The 26,687-nt window shown below is 41.1% G+C and overlaps 1 pseudogene; it reads left to right on the top strand.

Moving 5' to 3' along the window:
* On the top strand, window positions 1-24,836 carry LOC110004662 (uncharacterized; annotated as a pseudogene).
* The last annotated feature ends 1,851 nt before the right edge of the window (window positions 24,837-26,687 follow it).

Here is a 26,687-nt window from a genome sequence, read left to right as displayed (position 1 = left end):
ATGTCCAGCAGTGCCATCAGCTCTGAACTGGCAGAAACCAGTGGGACCCAGGTACACCCATCTACTGTCCGGAGAAGTCTGGCCAGAAGTGGTCTTCATGGAAGAGTTGCCGCCAAAAAGCCATACCTCCGACATGGAAACAAGGCCAAGCGACTCAACTATGCACAAAAACATAGGAACTGGGGTGCAGAAAAATGGCAGCAGGTGCTCTGGACTGATGAGTCAAAATTTGAAATATTTGGCTGTAGCAGAAGGCAGTTTGTTCACTGAAGGGCTGGAGAGCGGTACAATAATTAGTGTCTGCAGGCAACAGTGAAGCATGGTGGAGGTTCCTTGCAAGTTTGGGGCTGCATTTCTGCAAATGGAGTAGGAGATTTGGTCAGGATTAATGGTATCCTCAATGCTGAGAAATACAGGCAGATACTTATCCATCATGCAATGCCATCAGGGAGGCGTATAATTGGCCCCAAATTTATTCTGCAGCAGGACAACGACCCCAAACATACAGCCAAGGTCATTAAGAACTATCTTCAGCGTAAAGAAGAACAAGAAGTCCTGGAAGTGATGGCATGGCCCCCACAGAGCCCTGATCTCAACATCATCGAGTGTGTCTGGGATTACATGAAGAGACAGAAGGATTTGAGGAAGCCTACATCCACAGAAGATCTGTGGTTAGTTCTCCAAGATGTTTGGAACAACCTACCAGCCGAGTTCCTTCAAAAACTGTGTGCAAGTGTACCTAGAAGAATTGATGCTGTCTTGAAGGCAAAGGGTGGTCACACCAAATATTGATTTGATTTAGATTTCTCTTCTGTTCATTCAATGCATTTTGTTAATTGATGAAAATAAACTATTAACACTACCATTTTTTAAAACATTCTTAGTTTACAGCATTTTTTCCTACCTGCCTAAAACTTTTGCACAGTACTGTGTATATATATATATATATATATATATATAGAGAGAGAGAGAGAGAGAGTTAGAAGAACATGGTGAAGTGGATTTCAAATAATTTGTGACCTTTGATCAAAAATGTAATTTATACGTAAAAAACCAAGGGCACATCTCTATGTCTTTACTCAGCTCCCCCTTTTCCTGAACTCCCCCCCCCACCACAAACACACACACACACCACAATAATGAGTGAACCCTGGAGGCAGCCATGGCCTTTAGAGGGAATGTTTGAGCCTCAGCTGTAATCGTTGGGATTACTGTCAGAGTCTCTGAGAGCACCACACCCTGTCCTCGTGTTTCATAAAATACATTGAAATAAACTTTTATCTGTAGGTTATCTGTATCTGTCTTCAAAATATTTAATAAAATACATGTTTATGTTCTCTTAACATGCTCTTTTCACATGTTCTCTTCACATGTTCTCTTCAAGTGGTCTCTTCACTTGTTCTCTTCACATGTTCTCTTAACATGTTCTCTTCACATGTTCTCTTCACATGTTCTCTTCAAATGGTCTCTTCATATGTTCTCTTCACATGTTCTCTTCACATGTTCTCTTCAAATGGTCTCTTCATATATTCTCTTCAAGTTTTCTCTTCACATGTTCTCTTCACGTGTTCTCTTGTGTTGTTTAACTTAAGTCATTGTTCCAGTCATCTAGACCTGATCTACACCTGATCTACATCTGATCTTAACCTGATCTACATCTGATCTTAACCTGATCTTCACCTGATCTTCACCTGATCTACACCTGATCTACACCTGATCTACATCTGATCTTAACCTGATCTACATCTGATCTTAACCTGATCTTCACCTGATCTTCACCTGATCTACACGTGACCTACACCTGATCTTCACCTGATCTACACCTGATCTACACCTGATCTAAACCTGATCTTCACCTGATCTTCACCTGATCTTCACCTGACTTACATCTGATCTACACCTATTCTACACCTGATCTACACCTGATCTACACCTGATCTAAACCTGATCTTCACCTGATCTTCACCTGACTTACATCTGATCTACACCTGATCTACACCTGATCTTCACCTGATCTACACCTGACTTACATCTGATCTACACCTGATCTACACCTGATCTAAACCTGATCTTCACCTGATCTTCACCTGATCTTCACCTGACTTACACCTGATCTACACCTGATCTAAACCTGATCTTCACCTGATCTTCACCTGATCTTCACCTGACTTACATCTGATCTTCACCTGATCTACACCTGATCTACACCTGATCTTTACCTGATCTACACCTGATCTTCACCTGATCTTCACCTGACTTACATCTGATCTACACCTGATCTACACCTGATCTTCACCTGATCTACACCTGATCTACACCTGATCTTTACCTGATCTACACCTGATCTACACCTGATCTAAACATGATCCACACCTGATCTACACCTGATCTTCACCTGACTTACATCTGATCTACACCTGACCAACACATGATCTACACCTGATTTACAGTTGAGTAGGTCCGTTGAAAGGACCGTCTACAGAACAGCACAAACACAAAACCCTCACAGACAATTTTCCAAACAAACAGGACACAGTGTCTCATTAGAAATAACAGACATGTAATTAGAATGTCGGAACGTGAACCAGAAGGAAAGGACAGATGAGTATATGACTGATTGTTTTGAACTATAGTTTGAGTTTTCTTTAAAGGTAAAGTAGTTCTCAAAATCCCTGATATGTGATGGTCATTTGTTACATGTGTGCCTCTTGTATGCCTCTCTTTTTTTCTTTTTTTCTTTTTTACTAAATTCAGTTCTACGTTTGGGTTCAGTCACCTCTAGTTTGGGCTATGGTATTTATCCTGTTGTTTGATTTTTCTGGATACAATCATTTAATGGTTGGAGGGGGGGAGAGGGGCAAGCCCATTTAAAACTTTAAAACAAGACAAACATCAAGATCACTGTCAAGTTCAAAATGTTATTTTTACTAATGATAAGTGATACCGGTGAGGTATATGCAGACTTGATGGGTTTAAACATGCCCGCTGTAGTATTTGACCAGATTGTATAACAATATGTTATGTGAGAAAATACCATTGCATGCATGTCCCTAAGGTCTAATATATATATAATTGAATGTCAGCTTGGAGACGAAGACGACACAGAGATACTTGAAATGCTCTGGTAGCTGCAGATAATAAAGTATTTGTTTTGGTATGTGCAAACAATACCGTGTTATATATTATATGTTATATGTTACGTGTGTGTGTGTGTGTGTGTGTGTGTGTGTGTGTGTGTGTGTGTGTGTGTGTGTGTATGTGAGTGTGTGTGTGTGCATGCGTGTGCTGCAGAGAGGCATAATTAGTAAAACAAAAATCAAAGATAAAATATAAAAACTAATTTTCACTTCATTCACACTTTATATGATAAAAAAACAACGTTTACATTGTTTAGACAAAACTTCTTCACATGTCTTTAAAGGAATGTTCTGATTCATAAAATGTGTAAAAAAAAAAAAAGAAAAGAGAACGAGAGAACGAGAACCTACCTGCCTCCTCTGCCAACCTGAAGGAATGAATACACCTGGGCAGGTAACAGCACACCTGAGACACATGTGCCTCAGGCTGTTTGAAGAGAGAGAGACTGAGAGAGAGGGAGAGAGAGAGAGAGAGAGAGAGAGAAAGGGAGAGAGAGAGAGAGAGAGAGAGAGAAAGAAAGGGAGAGAGAGAGAGAGAGAGAGAGAGAAAGGGAGAGAGAGAGAGAGAGCGAGAGAGAGAGAGAGAGATTTTATTTAGATTTTTAAAGCAGACCTTTATTTATCAGTCTGCTTACTGTTCAACAATAATATACATTCCTAAAATTCACTTCTGTTTGTGATAATAGTAACATATCATCTGCATAGAAAAGACACTTCTTGTCCCTGTAAGTTGAGTCCTGAGGCTCGACAGTCGTCCAGTAATTTAGCTAAATGGTCGATATAAATGTTGAAAAGTGTCGGTGACAGATTGCAAAATTCAGTTCTTTATTGTCCAATTCTTACAGAGCATTGATTGATTTTTTAGAGTATTTACATTGAATCAAATCATAAACGTTTTGGAGCAGCTGATAGAAAAGGCTGTTGTGCCAAATGGAATCAAAAGCTTTCCTGAAATCTAGAAAGCAAGCGAAGATTTTCCCTTTCTAGGGCCAGGGCTCAACTAGGGTAGGATAAGGGATGAAAACCATTTGGCTATGTCTGATTACTGAATAACTTTTGATAGGAAGAGCGTATCGACTTGAAACCAAGACGCGTCCCTCCATTTGGTAGGGTTAGGTTAGGTAGGGGGCGCAGTGTCCTCTGGGAGACGCTACGAGGGGCACGGGCACTCGTGGGATGATGGGTATTAAAAAATACTTAAAAGCCTCCGTAAAAACCACACAATGGTGTTTCATAAAAGCCCTCTAAGACAGTATTAAAATTTGGATAAAAAGGTGACCAGACCACTGTGCAGGAGAGGCAGGCGGGGCTCAATTGTTAATTAAAAGCCTCTGTTGTCCCAGGGCCTCCGATAAAAACACCTAAGGAGTGTCCAGGCGATGGTCATTGCTCAGGAACGGAAGGGTCCCGAATCTGTAGGAATTTCTGCTCTGGAGTTAGGAAAGGGGGTTACCACCCACGAGTGTGTATGACGTCGGGAAGTGGTTGAACGGTGATTGGTTGAAGTGTTTTTGGCCATATCTCAGGAACAGAAGGGTCCCATGTCTGTAGGAGCTTCTGCTCTGGAGTTAGGAAAGGGGGTTTTAATCAAGATGCAAGGGGGTTGCAAGTTTGAAATTATCGACTTAAAAACCGGTGTCCCAGGGCCTCCGATAAAAACACCTGAGGAGCATCCAGGCGACGGCCATTGTTAAATAAATATATGAAATAGCCTTAAAAGAAGTACAAGTATTAGATAAAAAGAAAAAAGGAAAGACCTTAAAAGTGCTCTGAATTGAAAGAATTAAAGCTGTCTAAAAAAGCTATGCATATATAAAGTGCTCAGAATAAATTAAAACACATCAAACAATAAATAAATAAATAAGTGCTTTAAAAGATAAGTACTAAAATAGTGATGTGGATTTCCTTGTTGTTGATATGTTTGATGATGAAGAAATTCGCCGTTGAGACTGACTTGCTTTCAAAGAGTATAATTTTATTTAAGCAAGAAACAGAATCACTGGTCACGTCTGACCAGGAGGATCAAGAAGCCAATAATGATCTCTGTCGAACACACAGAGACAATTGCTTATATGCATCTAAACATCTGCTTTTCGTCATAAAAACATCAAGTTACACAACCATATATGGCAATACTCCTATACAACACCTCAATTTAAACATTCCACCTAAGGGGACTCCTAAATCTCCTTCAGATACTATCTCCAGACGCGCCCATTGTAAACTTATATTATCTCTGTCCTGGTTACATCAGACACTTCATAGTCCCCCCTAGCGAGACTATAGTCTCGCAAACGAGATAAATTATACAATTATGATGTTAATTAGCCTCATATGAATCACTTCTGTCCATGCTTAACCTTAGTAATATAGTAAAATTTTTATTTGTGGAGTGTGAGAGCGAAAAACCCATCAGGCAGCTATCTTTCTTTATTATCCATCAAACAATCTAGACAGGAAAACTCTCTCACGGTCCCTCTGCCCCAGGCAACCACCTATAGTACTCCAAACCAATTAAAAAGAAAAAGGGTTATGAAAACTTTTCAGGATGATATATAAATGCACACATTTAAACCTCAGAAATAAAATCTAAAAATTGTCCAAAGTCAGGCTGGTCGACCCATCGCACCTTCCAATGGACCTCTCCCTACCTAACACCACTTTCCTTAAGGATCGATAAAGAAAGAAAACACCTGAGGTCCCAATATATGCATCTTATACAGTTCCAGAAAAATATGTCTTGCTAAAAATATCTACTATAAAGTAAAACATACAAAAATATTTATCAATATTACAAGTTACATTGTAAGAAACCTTCAATGATTTTTCAATCGAAACCCCTCATCATGATGTCTTCATTCAGGTTTCCGTTGTCCATTTCCATCCTCCATTTTCTTAAGTTTGGTTGTTTCAACTCCATTAATCTGGAAGGATCTCTGGACAATCAGCCACCCTCACATTGGTCTCCCAAATATCATCCTGGGAAGAAAAATCAACAGCCAGTATCTTTGTACATACAAAACCATCAAAGATATTCATTTTTGTATCATACTTTCACCTTATTCCACTACATGATTAACATATACATGATTAATATACATGATTAAAATATTCAATTCCCCCCTTTTATCAATTCACTTCCAGTTCAAAATAATAGTGAGTCAGTGATGAATTCAGATATTCAAAAATGGATATTTCTCTCCAATCTCTATGACCTCCTCACCTTCACTTAGGTCATTACCACTCAGTAGCGGCATCTGAATGTTTTCTCCTGGCATCACAACTCCTACCCATCTCAATATCATAGCCTTAGCAAAGGTCAACAACAGCGTACAAAAACAAAACATCACACACAGTGATAGAAGGGTAGCCACCAAAATCTGAACCACTATAGCTCCTACTGGTCCTAATTGGTCTTGTAACCAGGTATTCGCAGACCATCCCGCTCTTTCTGATGGACCAAATGAATCCCTAATTAGTTTCAAAGCATCTATGACACTAGTCATATTGTCAGTGGCATCAGGAATCAAAGTATAACAGGCTTCTCCAGTTAGATTCAAAGCTACACAGAGGCCACCTTGTTTGGCCAAAATGTAATCAAGAGCCATGTCATGTTTCAGCAACGTCAATCGATGACTCCTCTGAGTATTTGACAAATATTCAAAACCTTTTATGGTCTCGTTTGCAAAACCTTGCAGGGTATATGTAATATTATCAATATGATCAGCTAAGTATGTAACACCATACCATGGAAACAATCCTATTCCCCATTTCTCTCCCAAACTTATCCTCCAATGATAAGACTCCAAGTTGTGAAATTGTGCCAAATCTCTTTTCTTTCTACTGCTAGAGATTGTCATAGAGTTATCCTCATCAGACCCTTGTCCCTTCTGAATAACAAAAACATCATACGGAAGTTTCAACTGTGCCATATAACAACATCCAATCCAACCATAAGGTAAAAATAAGTATGCCTTATCGCCACAAATCCACCAGATATCTTTAAATGTTCCTATGGTAAAATTACCCGGTAAAGTTTGATTCTTTACACTTAGAGTTTTACTCAGTCGGCGATGTGGTGCATGAAAGGTCACTGTATACATGTCATCAATAGCCCTTTGATCACGTCGTCCAAATTGCATCATATAGTTATCACATTCTGATATTCCCATAAACATACCATCTCCACCATGAGTACCATTTGAACAAAAACAAGATTTAACCTTCACAGGTGTCACTTCCATAGGATCAGGGACTGCTGTCGTAATATCTTCATACTGATCAAGGAGATTTATATATGATAAGTTCTTCAACCAAGCACAATTCCGTTGAGGTGTAAATAGATGCACCGACACGGCCATCCAATAATCATTTGGTGCTTGTTGCTTAAATACCAACCACGATAGCGCATAATTTTGACATTTAGAAGTTAAAGGTTCTGGTACCGTCTCTAGAATTGAAGGCCATGTGCCTGGTGCTGGAACTCTCACGACACATGGACCACTCAAATTACTAGCCAATCTAACAGAGTGAGTCAACTGTTGGTACCACATATTTCTACTTGCCCACGGGTCTGCAATTTGCAACACCGAGGAATCAAACCCATAAGCTTTCCATTGGGTTTCACGCTTCTCTAATGCATGAAGATGTTTAGTCATGACTTCTGATGTCCCGTCAGCATCTAGAAAATCACCAATCAGATTCAACATAGTCATCTGAATTGTTTCAGCTGCCTTAACTAATGTAGATGTAGCAACAGATGTCAACATCATACCTACAGACTCTGTAGACACCGAAAAACTCATCATTGTTTCGTTGATAGTAGATCCCATCTTTACAACCTCACTTGTAAAATTACAAGGAGTAACAAAAGTAGAAATTGTCATCATCGCTGTTGTAACATCCTTTTTTACCAAAGTCGCAGCTAGAGTAGTAACCAAAGTTGATACGTTAATACTACTAGTTATTCTCTGAGCTACAGTAGTAGACGTCATCTGTTCATCAGTCACCCTTGGAGTGACTAGTTGCTTTTGAACCTCTTTAGCCACCGTAACTACTTCAATAGGATCTAGGCCTTCTACCACAAGCATTATCTTACGAGTTCTATACCCTTTTACCCAATAATTGTGATATGGTACAAATTTAAACTCTGGATCCAAATAAGTGCATGTATATTCTCCCTGATCTTCCCCTGTTACATTGATTAGGACAAGTGTACAGTCGTCTACAACCCTAAACAACCTTATGTGATTATACAAAATATACTTTCTTTGATCACGAGGCACACTATTAATTTCAGGTCCTGTTAGCACTATTTCTTCACCACGAGCATTTTTCCCAATTAGGGGGATTATTACCATCATTATTCCATTTTCCACATTTACATGGAAGGCGTGCTGAATTCCCTAACGTAGCTTTAATCACAATGTTTACAGGAAATTGAGTTGTAGAAATCATTTGAGGCTCAGCTGTATTTAGACGCAATATCTCTGTGACGTCAGTAACCTTCAGTTTTGAAAAGGTGGATGTCTGCTTTATTTTCTCAATCAGCGGGAGAGTTGATATGGTAGTTGACAGTTTTCCTACTTCAACAACCAGGGGTTTTGCATTTCTAGTTTCATTTAGTACCACTAAAGTCACAATACTGTTTCTGTAACCTAACCCCGATTGGACACTATGCTCTCCCATATTTACTAATTTTGGGTCATAATATGTACACTTATAGTCACCTTGATCTTCAATCTGAGATCTACGTAAATAAAGACTACAGTCTCCCTCAATCTTTGACCTTCTTCGATCATTAAGCAACACATACTTTTCTAGTGGTGATGTCCCCAATAAATCAATAACCTTACCATGGCTATCTTCCCACTGGACTCGGAATTTCCCTTTCCCATTATTTTCCTTTGTACACTGACATGGGAGCTGAACTGACTTTCCCAAAGTCACTTCTACTCTAGTCCTCGTAACGTTTTGGTCTAACCTTTCTTCGGGTTGGCCTTGGACTCCTTGGTCCAACTGGGTCTGTGAATTTTCCTGTAGAGGCATCACAGCCCTCTGGAGTCTTTGACTCATGCTCTTGAGAAATAGACTCTGTTGTTTCTGGGACATGTTGTAAATCAATGTCACCAAATCGTCTTTCTTGCTCATGGACTGACAAGTCATCCCTGACATCATCAAAAGTGTAATCAAAATCATCATGCATAGCCCCAACATGGTCAATCCCTTCTTCCGGATCGTGACCTTGGGGGTCTGCATGAACCTCTGCTGCTTCTGCAGCTTCTGTTGGCTCTCTTGCGCTTTCAACATCTCGGTTCTGTGATCGTGGAACCTCTTCTGTTGGCGCTTTAACACAATGTGATAAATGATACCAGGTAGGAGACCCTTTAACCTGGACTGCAGTTCCCGTACTGCGGACTACTTCAAATGGTCCTTCGCGGCGTTCATTAAACCACTTCCTCCTAAACACCTTCACGAATACCTTGTCTCCAGGTTGCACTGCATTCGTCTTTTGCTCATCGAGTCTCTCTTGCACCTCCTCTCGTTTTTGCCTGTCAGAGACATATGTGTATATTCTCTTATGTAAAGCAGCCATGTAATTAACATACACTCGCATTTCATCTTCTAAAAGGGCTAAACTTGGACCCTTGCCACTTGTACGCAAACAAGGTGTCGGCATCCGTCTGCCCATTGCCAACTCATGGGGTGTCATGCGCAAATCACGGAGCCCACTTGAACGACACACCATTAACGCCAGTGGAAGCGCTTCCACCCAATTCAAACCTGTGTGTTGGCAGATTTTAACAATGCGGTTTTTTAACACACCATTCATTTTTTCACAAGCACCTTGGCTTTGCGGATGATAAACAGCTCCTAAACGTTGTTTAATTCCCAATTTTTGCAGAATTAGTCTTACTGTTTTATCCACAAACTCTTTCCCATTATCTGAGGACATGCGATCTGGGAGTCCCCACCTGCTTATAACCTCACGACACAAAAACTTGGCAACAGACTGAGCATCTTTCCGCTTGGTTGGACAGGCCTCGGGCCACCTTGAAAATCTATCCACAACAACTAACATGTATCTTTTACCTCCTACCGGTCTTATCATGTCAACAAAATCCACAACTAACTCACGCATAGGACCTGTTGGCGTTGGAATGTAACCGGGAGGAACCATCACACCCCTACGAACGTTGTTTTTTAGACAGATAGTACACCTGCCTATGACATAATCAATCTGTTCAAGCAAGTATGGTGCCCAAAAACCATATTCTTTCGTGATCTTTCTCCTAACCTCCCCCCTTGCAACATGGGCTAAACCATGTGCCTCCTGGATCATCAGACCCAGCAGGTCTGGGGGCGCTACCAGCAGTCCTTCATGATTTCTCCACAGGCCAGTGGAATCTTGAGTGGCTCCTCTGTCTCTCCATAATTGTTTATCCATCGCAGAAGCAGCTTCTTGCATTGAGACAACATCCCTGAGCGTAATGTTATCCTCCAAGTCCACTTCATGGGTGATCAGAAGAACTTTGCCCAATTTGTTTGCTCCTGTTATCGCCTTTGCAGCCTCATCAGCTACTTTGTTACCTTGTGTGACCCTTGACATGTCCTTTTTGTGTGCTGCACACTTAGTCACTGAGATTTCCTTCGGCTTCATCATCGCATGCAACAATTTCATTATCTGGGCATGATGCTGTATCGGAGAACCATCTGTTTTCTTAAACCCCCGATTCTTCCACACCGATCCAAATAGGTGGCACACATTATGTGCATACGCCGAATCTGTATATATCGTCACCCGCTTGCCTTCAGCCAACAGACATGCCTTCAGTCAGCCCCACTAGCTCAGCAAGCTGTGCAGATGCAGGTTGTGGTATTTCTTCTGCTTTTTCAACAACAAACTCCGTCCCCTGGGCTTTGACTACTGCATAACCACAGCTTGTTTCTTCTCCTTCTTCTTATTATCCACCAGCTGTAGTTGGTTAAGCTTTCTAAGAGTTTCCTGGTCCTGTTCCTTCTGGTCATGCTCTTTTTTCCGATACAGATCAACTTGATGTGCTATGTGATCTGTATACACACCTTTTGCCATGCTTCCAAGACCAACCACCTCCGCCAGCTTGCTCCGCACTGGTAGGGGCAATCCCTTCTGTATCTTAGCTCTCAGAATTGATTGCTCCATTTGATTCAAATCCGGGTCATTTCCTGTGACATTTCTCCACACTTGATGAGCCCTTGACACATAAGCTCTTGGGTTTTCCTGTGGGCCCAATGGTTCAATGAGAATATTATCAGGGTGTACGTTGGTTGGAAATGTATCTCTCAATGCTCTCCACATCCGACCTCTACTGGCAGCCAACAATTCCGGATCATATACTGCAGTCGCCACATATCTATTAAGGCCTGCTGCCTGTAGGATTTCCTCCATCGCTGGGACCCCAATGAGGCTAGCCAAGAGTCTCTTAATGTCTCCCATGGCAGGCTGTGTTCCCACCAAAACCTCTTCCAACTTCGAAATCCAAGGATGCGCTCCATCTTGAAGAGTGGGTAACTTTTCAAGTATGTTTGACATGTCTGTACTTTGCCAAGGTTTATACTCTAAATTTTGACCTCGCACAATTACTGGACACATTTTATCGAATCTCTTTTCATTTCTTGGACGTAATTCATACCTCAAAGTGTCAGACCTTTGAGACTTCTTCTGTATTTTCTTCCGTGTTTTTTTCAGTTCCTCTAGTTGCCTCTCCAAGACATGCTGGGTTGCTGGACTGGTAGATTCATTCATTTTCACAAGGCATCTATCTATAGTTCTCTCCACCTCTCTTAAAGCGCTGCATCCATCATCTTCCACCCCTGAACCGGCTGCTAATGGGTGAAGATATGAAGGACCTTCTCTCTCTGAGTCTTCATCATCATTGCTCACATCTGTGTCGTCCTTTCCTGGATCCATTCTTCTTATTGGCTTGTCTCCTTTTTTCTCCGCTTTAGCCAACATCCGTCTTACTGCTGGGTCATATCCACCAACAGCTTCATCCGAATCACTCTCACTGTCATCCTCTATGTCCAGTCGTCTGAACTGCTGACCGCTCCAACTTCTCAAACGGGTCTTTTTATGTTTGCTGTCGGAGCTTGGGTACATTTCTATAGCCGTTGTAGCCTTTCCCTTCTCGATTATTTGTTCATCCTCGTCTGTGATGTGATAGTTGCCCTTCTGTATAATCACTGGGAGCTGAGGGTAAACATCAGTAAACTTCACTTCCTTCTCATAAGGCGGGGGCTTCTTTACTAAGGCAGTATGTGAGAAGGGTGTGTTAACCTTCTCCATTAACTTACCCACTGCCTTATAATTTTTCTGTATTTCTTGCATACCGCGGCCTCTTTTTTCATTTGCAGCTTCTAACAGTTTCTGTCCTTCATTTTCAAACAACTGCAGAACTCCAAGCTCAGTTTGTCTTTTCTCCATACGCCTTTTTCCTTTTTTCCCCTTCTTCTGCTTTACCTTGTATATAGACACAAGTACCTGTATTGTTTTGATCACATCCGGGTTCAAAGTCCCCTCTACTGGCCAAGGCTGGTCAATGTCAGGCCAACGCTTACTCCATTTTTCTGATATTTTTGGAATATCTTTAACAAGAGGATTAGTCTTCTGTACTACATCAACAGAAGTGATTGATTTTGTAATTTTGGTGTCCATCTTTGACATTACAATGACCCTCTTAGTTCCTCGTATTGTAAGTCAAACTGAAACTAGTCAAACTATTTAGAAAGTACTGTTACCACACTTGAAAGTGAATGAATTTGCCAACCCCAAAGGAGACCAAAGCCTTCTTACTATAAAAGCAAAAGCACTTCTTTATCACCTAGTGCATCTAATCACACTTATTTATCTTAAAATTATGGAAATAATGTCAACGTTCCATCTCAAAATAGCCCAGGTCAAGCTAGACCATACTCAAACAATGAAACCAGCATTCACAGCACTCAACCGCATTTGAATCAAATCAACTTTTCCATAAATGATCAATCAAATCAAAAATACTCCATTATTGACCAAATGCTTCAATTAGTCAGTCTGTTGCCAAGACTTCCTCCTATATTATTGTAATGTGATACGTAGAAGAAACAATGTAAGCCTCTATGCGAAAACAGACTAAGCATGTATCAAAGATGTTGACTATAAAAAATGTGTATACACAGATAGAAAAGTTCAGGTGTTTGTTGAAAGAGTTTGTGGATAAAACCGCACTGGCCTTGATCAAGCTGGATTCAGGATCCCTACATGCTGTCATCCGCAAGCTTCCAGTGTCTGTGAAGTACCCGCCAGGTCTCTCCTCATCTGCCTTTTTGGACTGATCCAGTTCAGACACAATCCATCTGTCTGTCTTCCCTTTAGCTCTCACACAGTATAGTAGAGAGAAACAGAGAAAACAGAAAGAAAACAAAACAAAAGTTTAATCACTCTGAATCCATATACACAATGCAATAACAATTCAGTGAAATATGCACACATTATCTGTAATCTTTATCTATTTTTTTTTTTTTTTTTTGTCTATTGCAAAGGCTGTCTCCCTACTGGGGGTGTGTTTTCCTTCCCTCTGTGTCCCACAGAGAGAAGAAGGAGGAGAGGGGGCTACCTCTCCACTCCCCTTAACAGGAGGAGTAAGCTAATTGGCTTTCTATGTGAGGCAACGCCTCTTGGACCCGCCTCCTAATTTTAGCAAGGGCTTCCAGTCTAACCTGGCTGTCAAAGGGTTAACATCGTCTCCAAACCCTATGGTCCAAACCTAGTGCATTTAATGCACAGACAAGCGCATCTCACCCGTGGGTGTTGTGGGTGCTGTGACACCCCTACTTTCACTGAAATGTACATTTTTTACTAGTGGAGTCATTAAATGAAAACTTATCGCTCAAGTAAGATTTATTAAGTGACAACTAAGCCAATCATAGCTATTTGATTACAGTTGGAGCACGGTAAGGTTACATTTGCATTTAATCCTCCTGTCACTCATCACTGAGTCAGAGCTCAGAGCTCACACATGGAAACATGCTGCATGTAGCATCCTTCTGAAAGAGAGTAAGTCACCCAAACAGAGGTTTTTAAGATAAATCCACCTCACAAAACAATGTAAGTGTAACATTTTCTCCTCTTGGTTGTTATTTTAGCTGTATGTATTTACTCCCATAACTTTACGATGTAGCAGAAGTCCCCTTTGCAGTTTTTCTAAATAAAAGCACATTTTATGTGAAAACCGGAAATAAAGAGACTGAGGCGTAAGGCAATAAGAAAAGCAAAATAATGGCATCACAAAGAACCGTTTTGAATCTGATTTCTAGAGCTAACTCGGTTACTCACAATGGATGTTCATAAAGTTAGTGTCTAATTATCTTTTGTAACTTTGTCTTGTTATATGATGTTTCAGCTAAACTTAGTTATTGGACATTTAAATGAAACAGAATGTGTTGATTTCCTAGAGGGTGGTAATATACTAGCACAGAACACACACACTTCCAAGATCACTGCTCCACCCCTGTGCACAGAGTCTACGCACACAGAAATCAGCACAGTATCCTCCCAATCAACAGCCAAATAGAAAATATATTCTCTCCACCTATTTTAATGTGATCACACACATACGCACAAACAGACAGAAAGAGAAGTTCACACTCCAATCAACCGGCAGTTCTAAACTTTATCAGGAATTTTTCTGTTCTTTTCTCTAATCTTGCTACCTGAATGGTTACAGACTATCCTCGCTGGTCTCTCCACTTCTGTTAAAAACAGATACTATATACACTTATACTATGTATAAACGTCCTTTATTAGGCTCATGTGTATTTATCAGATTAAACAAACATCCTCTGAGGGGCTCATAGATTTTTATCAAATTGAATATATAAAGTCCCCTGAAACAAAGGGCTCATAGGTTTTTAACACTGATGAAGATCAGATAAGTAAAAGTCCTCTGAAACAAAGGCTCATATTTTTTATCAAATCGGATATATAAACGTCCCCTTAGACAAAGGGCTCATAGATTTTTAACACTGATGAAGCAAAAATGTCCCCTCTTATAAGTTACTAAATCGCCTTTTAGCCAATCACCTGCTACATATGCCTATTTAATAATACATCTATTCTATTTATCAATCACACATATACAAGAACATTTCCGGATCAAATACACATCTTCACACCACACAGACCTCTCAAAACCATCCAAATCACAACACAAGAGACAAGACACAGACAGAGACAGAGACAGAGACAGAGACAGAGACCGTCCAGCAGCCACACACACACAAACACTTCAGGCTGTATAGAGCTTGAGTGCACACACATTCCAAGAACAGCCGCCCCTCAGCAAGCGCACACACATTCCAGTTCAAATTTTGAAGTCGACTCATTTATAATTTTCCTCTATCAAATTTTTACTTCTGTCAAACTTTTAACAAATTGTCTTTTAACAAATTACTTCACACTGCATGCTTCAATGCACACTTTTTCCTTTACTCAGCGCTTTTTTCCCACTTTTCTCAAAACTCTTATCTTTATTCCTTATCTTCACTTTTCATCTTTTTACTTCTCATCTTTACACTTCTCATCTTTATTTCTTCTCTTTTATTTACCTACATTATACGTTTATTATTTATCCAAATACCCTGGCCAGGGATCCCCTTTGTTTTATTTTTACTCAAATTTGACTACTTCTTAAAGCCAACTTTCACTTCAGTGTCTAATTTACACATGACTTACTGTTAAGAGGATACGGGCCCTGTCCTTGTTCAACTTGCATAGTTTTTTAGCTAACTGGTCTCGTTACTAGTTGCGCTTATGCTATCATTACCTTTCAACTTTATTCATCTCTTCTTCTCTTATTTATCTCTTCTTTATTTTATTCCCCTTTAATTACATACTTTTTAACTCAATAAACCCCAATTTAGACGGAGAATTACTCCAACATCAACACATCATTGCACTTCAGTTCTTTGACAGTGCGGCTAAAATTGCCGATAGACGACAGAAACAGCTCCGCAATATGTGCAGAAAAAAATAAAGAAACACTTACGAAGTGATGGAAATAATGAACAAGCTGTGGTCCACTGAAGAAGGCCCCAACTGATCCTGTTCGTGACGCCAAAATTGATGTGGATTTCCTTGTTGTTGATATGTTTGATGATGAAGAAATTCGCCGTTGAGACTGACTTGCTTTCAAAGAGTATAATTTTATTTAAGCAAGAAACAGAATCACTGGTCACGTCTGACCAGGAGGATCAAGAAGCCAATAATGATCTCTGTCGAACACACAGAGACAATTGCTTATATGCATCTAAACATCTGCTTTTCGTCATAAAAACATCAAGTTACACAACCATATATGGCAATACTCCTATACAACACCTCAATTTAAACATTCCACCTAAGGGGACTCCTAAATCTCCTTCAGATACTATCTCCAGACGCGCCCATTGTAAACTTATATTATCTCTGTCCTGGTTACATCAGACACTTCAATAGTCAAAGTAAAACACATACAACCATCATAGTAAAATATCTATATATGCAATGACTTGTTCAAAACAGCTAAAACCCATGATTCAATTCATAAAAGTAAGATCTTTATAAATAAATAAATATATAAAATAATAAATTAAGGATAAAACCTTATTACCTACTAAACTTGACAAATTTAGCGTATCTCATGAAGCGGAGTTCAAAATTGACAGAAAGGATCTTTGGGAGAATTCAAGCGAGACTAACAGTGAATAGCCTACTTGTTATAACTACATTTCACTCCGCTGTCATCGTATTTTCATGAAAATCTTTAACAGGTCCATCGGTTTCTCATGAAAACTTTCGACAAGTCTGCTGTCATTTTTTATGACAATTTTAGTCACGTCTGCGGTCATAGTTTTTGTCATGAAAATTTGAGACGAGTTCACGGTCCTTTTTTATTTGGATGAATATTGTCAACAGGTCCTCGGTTATCTTTTTTCATGAAAATTTGAGTCAGGCTGATCATTGTATTTTCATAAAATATTCGTTTTTGGATGAATATTGTCAACAGGTCCGTGCTCATAGTTTTGTCATGAAAATTTGAGTCAAGTCAGCAGTCATTGTTTTCAATGACATTTTTCAACAGGTCTGCGGTCATCGTTTTTGAATGAAAATTCTTGTCTTGTCTGTTGTCATCGTTTCTTCATAAAAATTTGAGTCGAGTCCATGATCATGGTTATTTAAATGAAAATTTGAATAAAGTCCACGGTCATCATCTTTTATTAATATTTTCAAAAGGTCCGCGGCCTTCATTTTTTCATAAATGTTTTTTACAGGTCTGCAGTCCTAATTTTTCATGAAAGATTTAGTCTCGTCAGTTGTCATTGTTTTTTCATGAAAAGTTTTTACAGGTCTTTAATCATGACCAACATTTTAATGAAAAAATGATGACCGTGGACCTGTTGAAAATTTTCATGAAGAAACAGTGACTGCAGACATAACTAAAATTTTCATTAAAAAACGATGACTGCAGACCTGTTGAAAATTTTTATTAGAAAAACTAAAACCGTGGATCTGTTTAAAATTTGCATTAACAAACAATGAATGCAGACTCGTACAACATTTTCAAAAAGATGACCGCAAACCTGTTGAAAATATTCATGAAAAAACGATGACTGCGGGCTTGACTCAAATTTTCATGAAAAAACGATGATCTTAGAGCTGTCGAAAATATTCATGAAGAAATGATGACCGGGGACAGGACTGAAATTTTAATGAAAAAATTAAGATCAAAAAACCTGTTGAAAATATTCCTGAAAAAAGGTGACTGCTGACTTGACTTTCATGAAAAACGATGAGTGCGGACCCGTGGAACGTTTTCATGAAGAAACGATGAGTGCAGAGCTGAATTTCTTCATGAAAAAACAATGACCAACATTTTTATGAAAAATTACGACAATGGACAAGTCTAAAATTTTCATGAAAACATGATGACCTCAGAACTGATGAAAATTTTCATTAAAAAATTCTAAGCGCGAACCAGTTGACCATTATCATGAAAAATCTATAACTGTGGATCTGTTAAAAATGTTCATGAAAAAACGATGGCCACAGACATGAATAAAATTGTTATGAAAACACAATGACTGCAGACCTGTTAAAAATGTTCAAATAAAAAAGATGACCAAAATGTTCATTAAAAAAAGATTACTGCAGACCTGTTAAAAATTTTCATGAAAAAACGATGACCAAAATTTTAATGAAAAAACGATGGCTGCAGACCTGTTGAAAATGTTCTTGAAAAATGATGACCCCTGTGGAACAACCAAAACGATGATAGCAGAGCTGTTGTAAAATTTTCATGAAGAAACAATGTCCGCAGACTTGACTCAAATTTTCATGAAAAACGATGACCGCAGACTGGTTAGAAATTTTCATGAAAAATTGATGATCCGGACCTGTCGGAAAATATTCATGAAAAAACGACCAAAATTTAATGAAAAAACGAAGGGCGCAGACCTTTTGAAAATTTTCTTTAAAAAACGATGATCGCAGAGCTGTCGTAAAATTTTACAATGGTCATCATTTCTTCATGAAAGCCGCTCCGAAAAAGTTGAAAAAAGACGAAACACCCCCCCCTTACGAAAAAGTTAAAAAAGACGGAACACCCCCCTTACAAAATATTGAAAAAGTTGAAAAAAGAGATAAGACCCCCCTTACGAAAAAGTTAAAAAAGGACGAAACACCCCCCCCTTAAGAAAAAGTTGAAAAAAGACGAAACACCCCCCTCATAGAAACTAAAGGTCCGAACTTTTATAACAGCCCCATTCTATCAGTGTTACTGAAATTGAAGCTGTTCGGGTCTAGTGAATGAGCTGAAATTGGACAAAGGTAAAGGCCCTGACACACCAAGGAGACCATCGGCCGTTGGTGAGCGGTCGTGGCCCTAGTTTTTGCGGTGTGTCCAGCTCAGTCGCTACCCGCCCCAGTTGGCCTTTTTTTGGCCGATTCCACATGTTGAATTGACGTGAGCCATCGCAGTTGGGGCTAGGAATCTCTCTGAATGGCTGTTCAACTAAGCGAAACAAGACAATCAGTGCACAAGAAGAAATACGGAAGCGCCTCTCCTATTCTTGTTACACTAATAAAAAACCAAGGGCTGACAACACCAGGGTACATTAATTAACATTAGTTAATGCATTAATAACCATTAACTAATGGTTACTAACAGTTAACTAATGTGTCTAGTAATTGTACTTGGAGAGCCAAATATTTTCGGGAGGGTACGCAGTCTAAAAAGTTTGAGAACCACTGATCTAGGCTAGCTGCAGTCTCTGGTCATCTCCAAGCAGTCTGTCACAGTGTCCGTGCTTGAATTAATATTCCTGTCTCATCATCAGTGTCCCTCACGATTGCAGACCGGTTCTGCTTCAGGTTCACTTACAGGGAAGCCACACAGCTCTGGTCTCTGCTGTTCGGCAGCACAGGTGGGCAAACATCATCGCGTGTTACCTGCGGTCTCAGGTAAAAAGGGGGAAGTCCCCGATACCTTTACTTGTTATGATGGAAAGGCTATCATTATGTTTGGCACTGACTACAATTCAACAATTCTACAATTCACTTAGCAGACGCTTTTATCCAAAGCGACTAGTAGGCTATTATTTGAACTAGGGGAATTAGGATCCAAACATATATTTGTAGCATATATCAGCGTCTGGCTAATCTCATCACTGTGGTTAAAAAATTTGAACTGTTTATTTGCGCTAATTGGTTTCAATCACTGCCTGGCTCGTCGGAGCAAATCACCTGTCCCTGCCATGACACACCGCGCAGCCTGCATACTCCGGCGAGTCAACTGGTTAACGACGCATAGCTATTTCTTCAGACATGTTCTATGGCCTTTATATCAGTTCATGTTATTTTTTCACACGGCGTTTTCCATCGTTCAGTCGCATGGTCCAGTAGGATATCATATTTAAAGGGATACTTCACCCATTTGCATTAAGCTTTTTATCATTAGAAACCTGGTAGTATTTTTGAATGGTCGTGCATCCTGCCCTCATTTTCCCCTGAGATGGGAAATCTTTGTATTTCTAAGTCTGAAAAGGAGCTTCCAGTGACGCAAAATTATGATTTTTGCGTCACTGGAAGCTGTTGCGGTTAGCAGGGTGAAACTACAATGCTAGTTCCTCATATTTTCGACCACTGAAGCTACAGACCAATCACAGATCAGTGGGTGGGAACTCACTCCCAGAATTGAAACTTAACGTTCACCATATTGCTTGGAAGCTATGCTAAGAGGCTCTATGGAGAAAGCTGATAATGGTGAAAAAATATAAATATAGCGGCGAGACGGCTGCTCGTCGGGAGCCCGGCCGCCGCGAGCCTGTATCGATCGAATTTTCCTCTGGGATTAATAAAGTATTTCTGATTCTGAGGACCTTAGTGGGAGTGGCCTGCGGTGCTGTGCATTCTGGGATTTGGTGTTTTTCATCAACATGAGCCAAAAAGACACTTTCTGCCTTTTCACAGCCAAGAAGGCACTAACTTCAACAACAGTCATCCTAGTAATAGTTATTTTCCAGCATGAACGGGCTCGTTATCTAATTCCACTGCCTGGCGTCTTGCTCTAAAATATGCCTTGCAATCTCTAGGTTTTCAACAGATGGATGTCATACTAACGTTCAGTGGTGGAGCAGCAATTTTAAAAGTGCAGGTGTTCTAATGCTAGTATATTACCACCCTCTAGAAAATCAACATATTCTGTTTCATTTATCCAATAACTAATGTTAGCAGACACATCATGCAACAAGACAAAGTTACAAAAGATAATAATTAGACACTTACCTTATGAAGATCCATTGTGAGTAACCCAGTTAGCTTAAGCTCTAAAAACGAGATTCAAAACTGCTCTTCGTGATGCTTTTATTTTGCTTTTCTTATTGCCTTATGCCTCGTTATTTCCGGTCTTCATATAAAATGTGCTTTTATTTTTGAAAAACTGCAAAGGGGACTTCCGCTACATCGCAAAGTTACGGGAGTAAATAAATACAGCTAAAAGAACATCCAAGAGGAAAAAAATTTACACTTGTTGTTTTTTGAGGTGGATTTATCTTAAAAACATCTGTTTGGGTGACTAACTCTTTTTCAGAAAGATGCTACATAAAGTGAATGTATCCAATTGTTAGCTCTGAGCTCTGACCTAGCCAGTGATGAGTGACAGGAGGATTACTGCTAAATGCACGTAACTTTACCGTGCTTCAACTGTAACCGAACAGCTATGATTGGCTTAATTGTCACTTAATAAATCTTACTTGACCAATCGATGACTCCACTGGTAAAAAGTGTGGGGGTGAAATTACGTTTCAGTGAAAGCGTGGGTGTCGCAACACAAGTGAGACGCGTCTGCTAACGTTGCACAACTAATTAAATTGTTCCTGATATGAGGTTTGGCCATAATCCCATCATGAAAGTCTGAAATTATTAAAAAATATATGGATTAATAAAAGTCATGTGTTTTAGATCAGTGGTTCTCAAACTTTTTAGACTGCGTACCACCTCCAAAAATATTTGGCTCTCCAAGTACCACCATTATGGTAGACGTTAAAATACACTGTAGGCCTATTTCTACACACATTTTACGCAGGAGGCATGTATATTCATAAAATAATATTATTTATTATTGACTGAGGCAGCCTACTTAGTCATACTAAGTGCTAGCGCTAGAACTGGCACTTAAACTCCACACAACACTGACATTTGCCCAAATCAAAAAAAGTGCAGCACAATAAAAATGACAACTTTATACCAACAACCTGTTTGAGAATATTTAGTCTCCAGTGTTTCCCACACAAAGACGATACCTGGGCCCAAGTATATTTCAGACCTGCTCTTATTTAATTTTTCATTCAATCATAAAATTGTTGCATGCGCAAGAGAGAGAACAGGCGCGCAAGAGAGTGCAGGCTCCGTGCAACCAGAGCCTCTGTATTATAAGGCTCTGCGTTCAGCATAGCAAAACTCCCTTTAAAAAAAATCCTTCTTGACTCCTGTGCATAGTTAAAACAGCAAAATAGAGCAGAATCACTTCAGCTTCAGAGCAAGAGAGAGAGAGAGCTTTCCTGGCCAATCCCTTCAAGTAAGAGGACTGGCCACCTTACCTGCTCCAAGGATGTCATTAACAACCACCTCAAGGCCACGTACAGTGACCCTACCAGAGAACAGTCGCTGGGCCCATGCGATGCACTGACAATACCACCAGAGCCTATATCGGACTTCAACTTGAAGGAGCCCTGCCTTAGTGAAGTGGAGGAAGTGGTGCGGAGAGCAAGATCAAGCTCGGCACCAGGCCCAAGCGGAGTGCATGATAAGGTGTATAAAAACTGCCCAAAGCTATTACACAGGAAAGATTGCCCAGTCATGGAGGTATGCAGAGGGAGTGTACATACCGAAAGATGAAAAGTCTGAGAACATTGACCAGTTTCGTGTCATCTCCTTGCTCAGTGTGGAGAGCAAAATCTTTTTCAGTATCGTAGCCAAGAGACTCTCCAACTTCCTGGTGAGCAATAAGTACATCGACACGTCAGTGCAGAAGGGAGGAATACTGGGGGTTCCTGGTTGCCTGGAACACACAGGCGTGGTAACCCAGCTCATCAGGGAGGCAAGAGAAGGTGGAGGGGACCTGGCTGTGCTATGGCTGGATCTCACCAACGCTTATGGCTCGATACCCCACAAGCTGGTAGAGGTCGCACTAGAGAAACACCATGTACCCCAGAAGGTGAAAGACCTCATCCTGGACTACAACAGCAAATTCAGCTTAAGAGTGTCCTCTGGCCAGATGACATCTGACTGGCACCAGCTGGAAGTGGGAATAATCACTGGTTGTACAATCTCAGTGACCCTCTTCGCACTAGCAATGAACATGCTGGTCAAGGCAGCAGAACCAGAATGCAGAGGCCCCCTCAGCAAGTCTAGAGTAAGGCAACCTCCCATCAGAGCCTTCATGGACGACCTCACAGTGACAACAACAGCTGTACCAGGAGCCAGGTGGATCCTCCAAGGGTTAGAGAGCATCATGGCATGGGCACGCATGAGTTTCAAACCTGCGAAGTCCAGGTCCTTGGTTCTAAAGAAGGGGAAGGTCACAGACAAATTCCGCTTCAGGCTTCAGGAAAACACCAGATCCCGCCAGTCACTGAGAAGCCGGTGAAGAGCCTTGGAAAGGTCTTCAACTGCAGTCTGAATGACAGAAATTCCATCAAGGCAACCAGTGCTGACTTGGAGGGGCTGGTTGAGAACAGTGGACAAGTCTGGGCTCCCTGGAAGATTCAAGGCCTGGGTCTACCAGCATGGAATCCTCCCAAGAATCCTCTGGCATCTGCTTATCTATGAGGTCCCCATGACTGTGGCGGAAGGCTTTGAGCAAAGGGTAAGCAGCAATCTACGCAGATGGCTGGGATTGCCATGCAGCCTAAGCAACATTGGGATGTACGGGAACACCAATAAGCTCAGGCTCCCCTTCAGCTCAGTCAGGGAGGAGTTCATCGTGGCACGGGAACATCTGCAGTACTCTGGATCCAGAGACGCCAAAGTGTCTGGGGCAGGGATTGTTGTGAGGACAGGGAGGAAGTGGAGGGCAGCAGATGCAGTCCAGCAAGCAGAAACTCGACTGAAGCACAAGGCCATCCTTGGAACAGTGGCGCAAGGCAGAGCCGGACTTGGGAGCCTAGCAGCGGCCCAATATGACTCTGCCAGTGGAAGGGAGAGGCAGAGGTTGGTGCAGGAGGAGGTGCGAGCTTCAGTCAAGGAAGAGTGAACCAGTAGAGCAGTGACACTGGATGAGTGTCACCTGGAAGGATATCTGGCAGTGGAACCCCCGGAGGATCAAGTTCTTGATTCAGGGGGTCTATGATGTCCTCCCAAGCCCATCAAACCTGTGCATATGGGGCAAAATAGAAACATCTGCATGCCCCCTGTGTTCCAAGATAGGGACACTGGAACACATTCTGAGCAGCTGCTCCAAGGCGCTGGGTGAGGGACGGTATCAATGGAGGCATGACCAGGTCCTCAAGTCCATCGCTGACGCAATCAGCAAGGGGATCAAGGGCAGCCGACACACCCAAGCCACAGCTAAGGCCATTCACTTTGTCAAGGAAGGACAAGGGCCGGAGAAAACACCAAAGAACCACTCTGCTGGTTTGCTCCACGCGGCCAGAGACTGATGTCAGTTGACCTGGAGAGGCAGCTGAAAATTCCATCACACATCACCCAGTCCAGATTGAGACCTGTCATCATCTTGGTCTCAGAGGCCACAAAACAACTCTTCTTGCTGGAACTGACGGTTCCATGGGAGGAGAGGATGGAGGAGGCTCAAGAAAGAAAGAGGGAGAAGTACCAGGACCTGGTGGAGGATTGTCGGAGGAACGGGTGGAAGACCAGGTGTATGCCAGTGGAGGTGGGCAGTCGGGGGTTTGCCAGCTACTCCCTGAGCAAAGCCTACAGTACACTGGGAATAACAGGTGCAAACCGAAGAAGAGTCATAGGCAACAACGTGGAGGCAGCGGAAAAAGCCTCCAGATGGCTTTGGTTGAAGAGGGGAGAGCAGTGGAGGTAGTAGAATGCCACTTGGACACAGGCCGGGGTCTGATCAGCCTCAGTCGGGTCGCCTAGAGGAGGGTGTCTGTTGTAAGACCCGAAACACCCAGTGACTCTAGGAAACAATACTGATGTGTCCAAGTCTGTGCATCAGTAGATGTATTATTAACATTAACATCTGTCAGTTTGTAAAGAGTCAGTCTGTGATGAGCTGGGATTAAAAGAATGTCTGACATAAGGAGTAACAATGAAATATTAAGTATAAATTCCATAAAATTAATATGAGAGTGTAGGCCGTTCACCCCCGCCTTTTTAGCCTATTTGATTTGTTTTCTGATTCAGCATCAGACAAAAAGTCTGTTAATTTGAAGTGTTAAAACTAAAAGAGCATGAACGACTGCATTATTAAAACTGCTGATATTTATTTTCATGATCACTCACACTATTTGCATTTTTAATTTGATCATGATGAGAATGACAGTCTGACAGAGTGGGAGGAGTCTGTCAGGAACACGTTTTACATTTGTTATTAGGCCTAATGATTGTACGGTTTGAAAATGTTATGCATCCTGTTTTGCTGAAATTTCTATCCTAATAAAAAAATGTAAATATCCTGAGACATCCTTAGTGTTTATAAAATACAGAGTTCACTGTCGGATTATCAGTAAAGACAAATAATTAATAAATAATTTAATAGGCCTATTAAAACTGTTTGCTTAGAAAACATCTGAATATTATTTTTATTAGCAGACTGCAGGTTGTTCTTCATGTGCAGTAGTGGGCCTCATCCGTGATAACAACGACATGGACTACAGAGAGGAGGTGAAACATCTGGTTGACTGGTGCAGAACCAACAACCAGGCCCTGAACGTCGATAAAACCAAAGAGATCATCGTCGACTTCAGGAGGCGCCAGCCCAGCCACACACCACTCCTCATCAATGGCACAGCAGTGGAGAGAGTTAGCAGCACAAAGTTCCTGGGGGTGCAGATAACAGACACTCTGACCTGGTCCCTTCACACCGGAGCTCTTGTGAAAAAAGCGCAGCAGCGCATGCACTTTCTGCGTCGGATGAAGAGAGCACACCTCCCTCCTCCTATTCTCACCACCTTCTACAGAGGCACTATAGAGAGCATCATAACAAACTGCATCTCTGTCTGGTCCGGAGCCTGCAGTGCCACCGACTGGAAGTCCCTGCAGAGAGTGGTGAGGACGGCGGAAAAGATCATTAAGACTCCACTTCCTCCCATCCTGGAGATCGCAAAGATCCGCTGTCTGACCAGGGCTCAGAAAATCAGCAGAGACACCTCCCACCCCCACCAAGGACTGTTTTCGCTGCTGGACTCTGGAAAGAGGTTACAACGGCCTCCGAAGCAGAACTTCCAGGTTCTGTAACAGCTTCTTCCCACAGACCATAAAATAAAAAATAATCCCTCCATTCCCCCTCAAACCCCCACACAGGACTACCTCACTGGACTGTAAAATACAATATAACGTGCAATATATTTATCTGTATAGTAATTTTACTCATAGTTTTTCTTTTTATATCTATTTATAGCTGCACCTTATTTTTATTTTTTATATGTAAATACATGCTGCTGTTTTTATCCTGCACTACAACGAGCCAAATGCTACAAAATTTCGTTCTTATCTGCACTGTAAAGTACAAGTTTGAATGACAATAAAGAAAGTCTAAGTCTAAGTCTAAGTCTTGTTATCAGGTAAAGTACACAGACTATACACTGTTACTGTGTGTATTTTATTATGATTAACACAGTGCTATTTGTGCAAACATAAACAGCTGTTAAAGCTGACAGACAGCTGAGCGACGATCAGCTGATGTCGCTTCAGGTGACACTACAGAGGAAAGGACGTCTAATGCCTCTTAAAACAGATTTTCTCGTTCCTCTCCTCTGCTTCGTTTCCTTGCGTCTCTCCATGCATCTCTGGTGGGCGGGACTAAG

The sequence above is a fragment of the Labrus bergylta genome, chromosome 7, assembly GCF_963930695.1.
Source record: "Labrus bergylta chromosome 7, fLabBer1.1, whole genome shotgun sequence".
NCBI lineage: Eukaryota > Metazoa > Chordata > Actinopteri > Labriformes > Labridae > Labrus > Labrus bergylta.
Note: the sequence above shows the minus strand (reverse complement) of the source record. Positions and strands in the feature narration are given on the sequence as shown.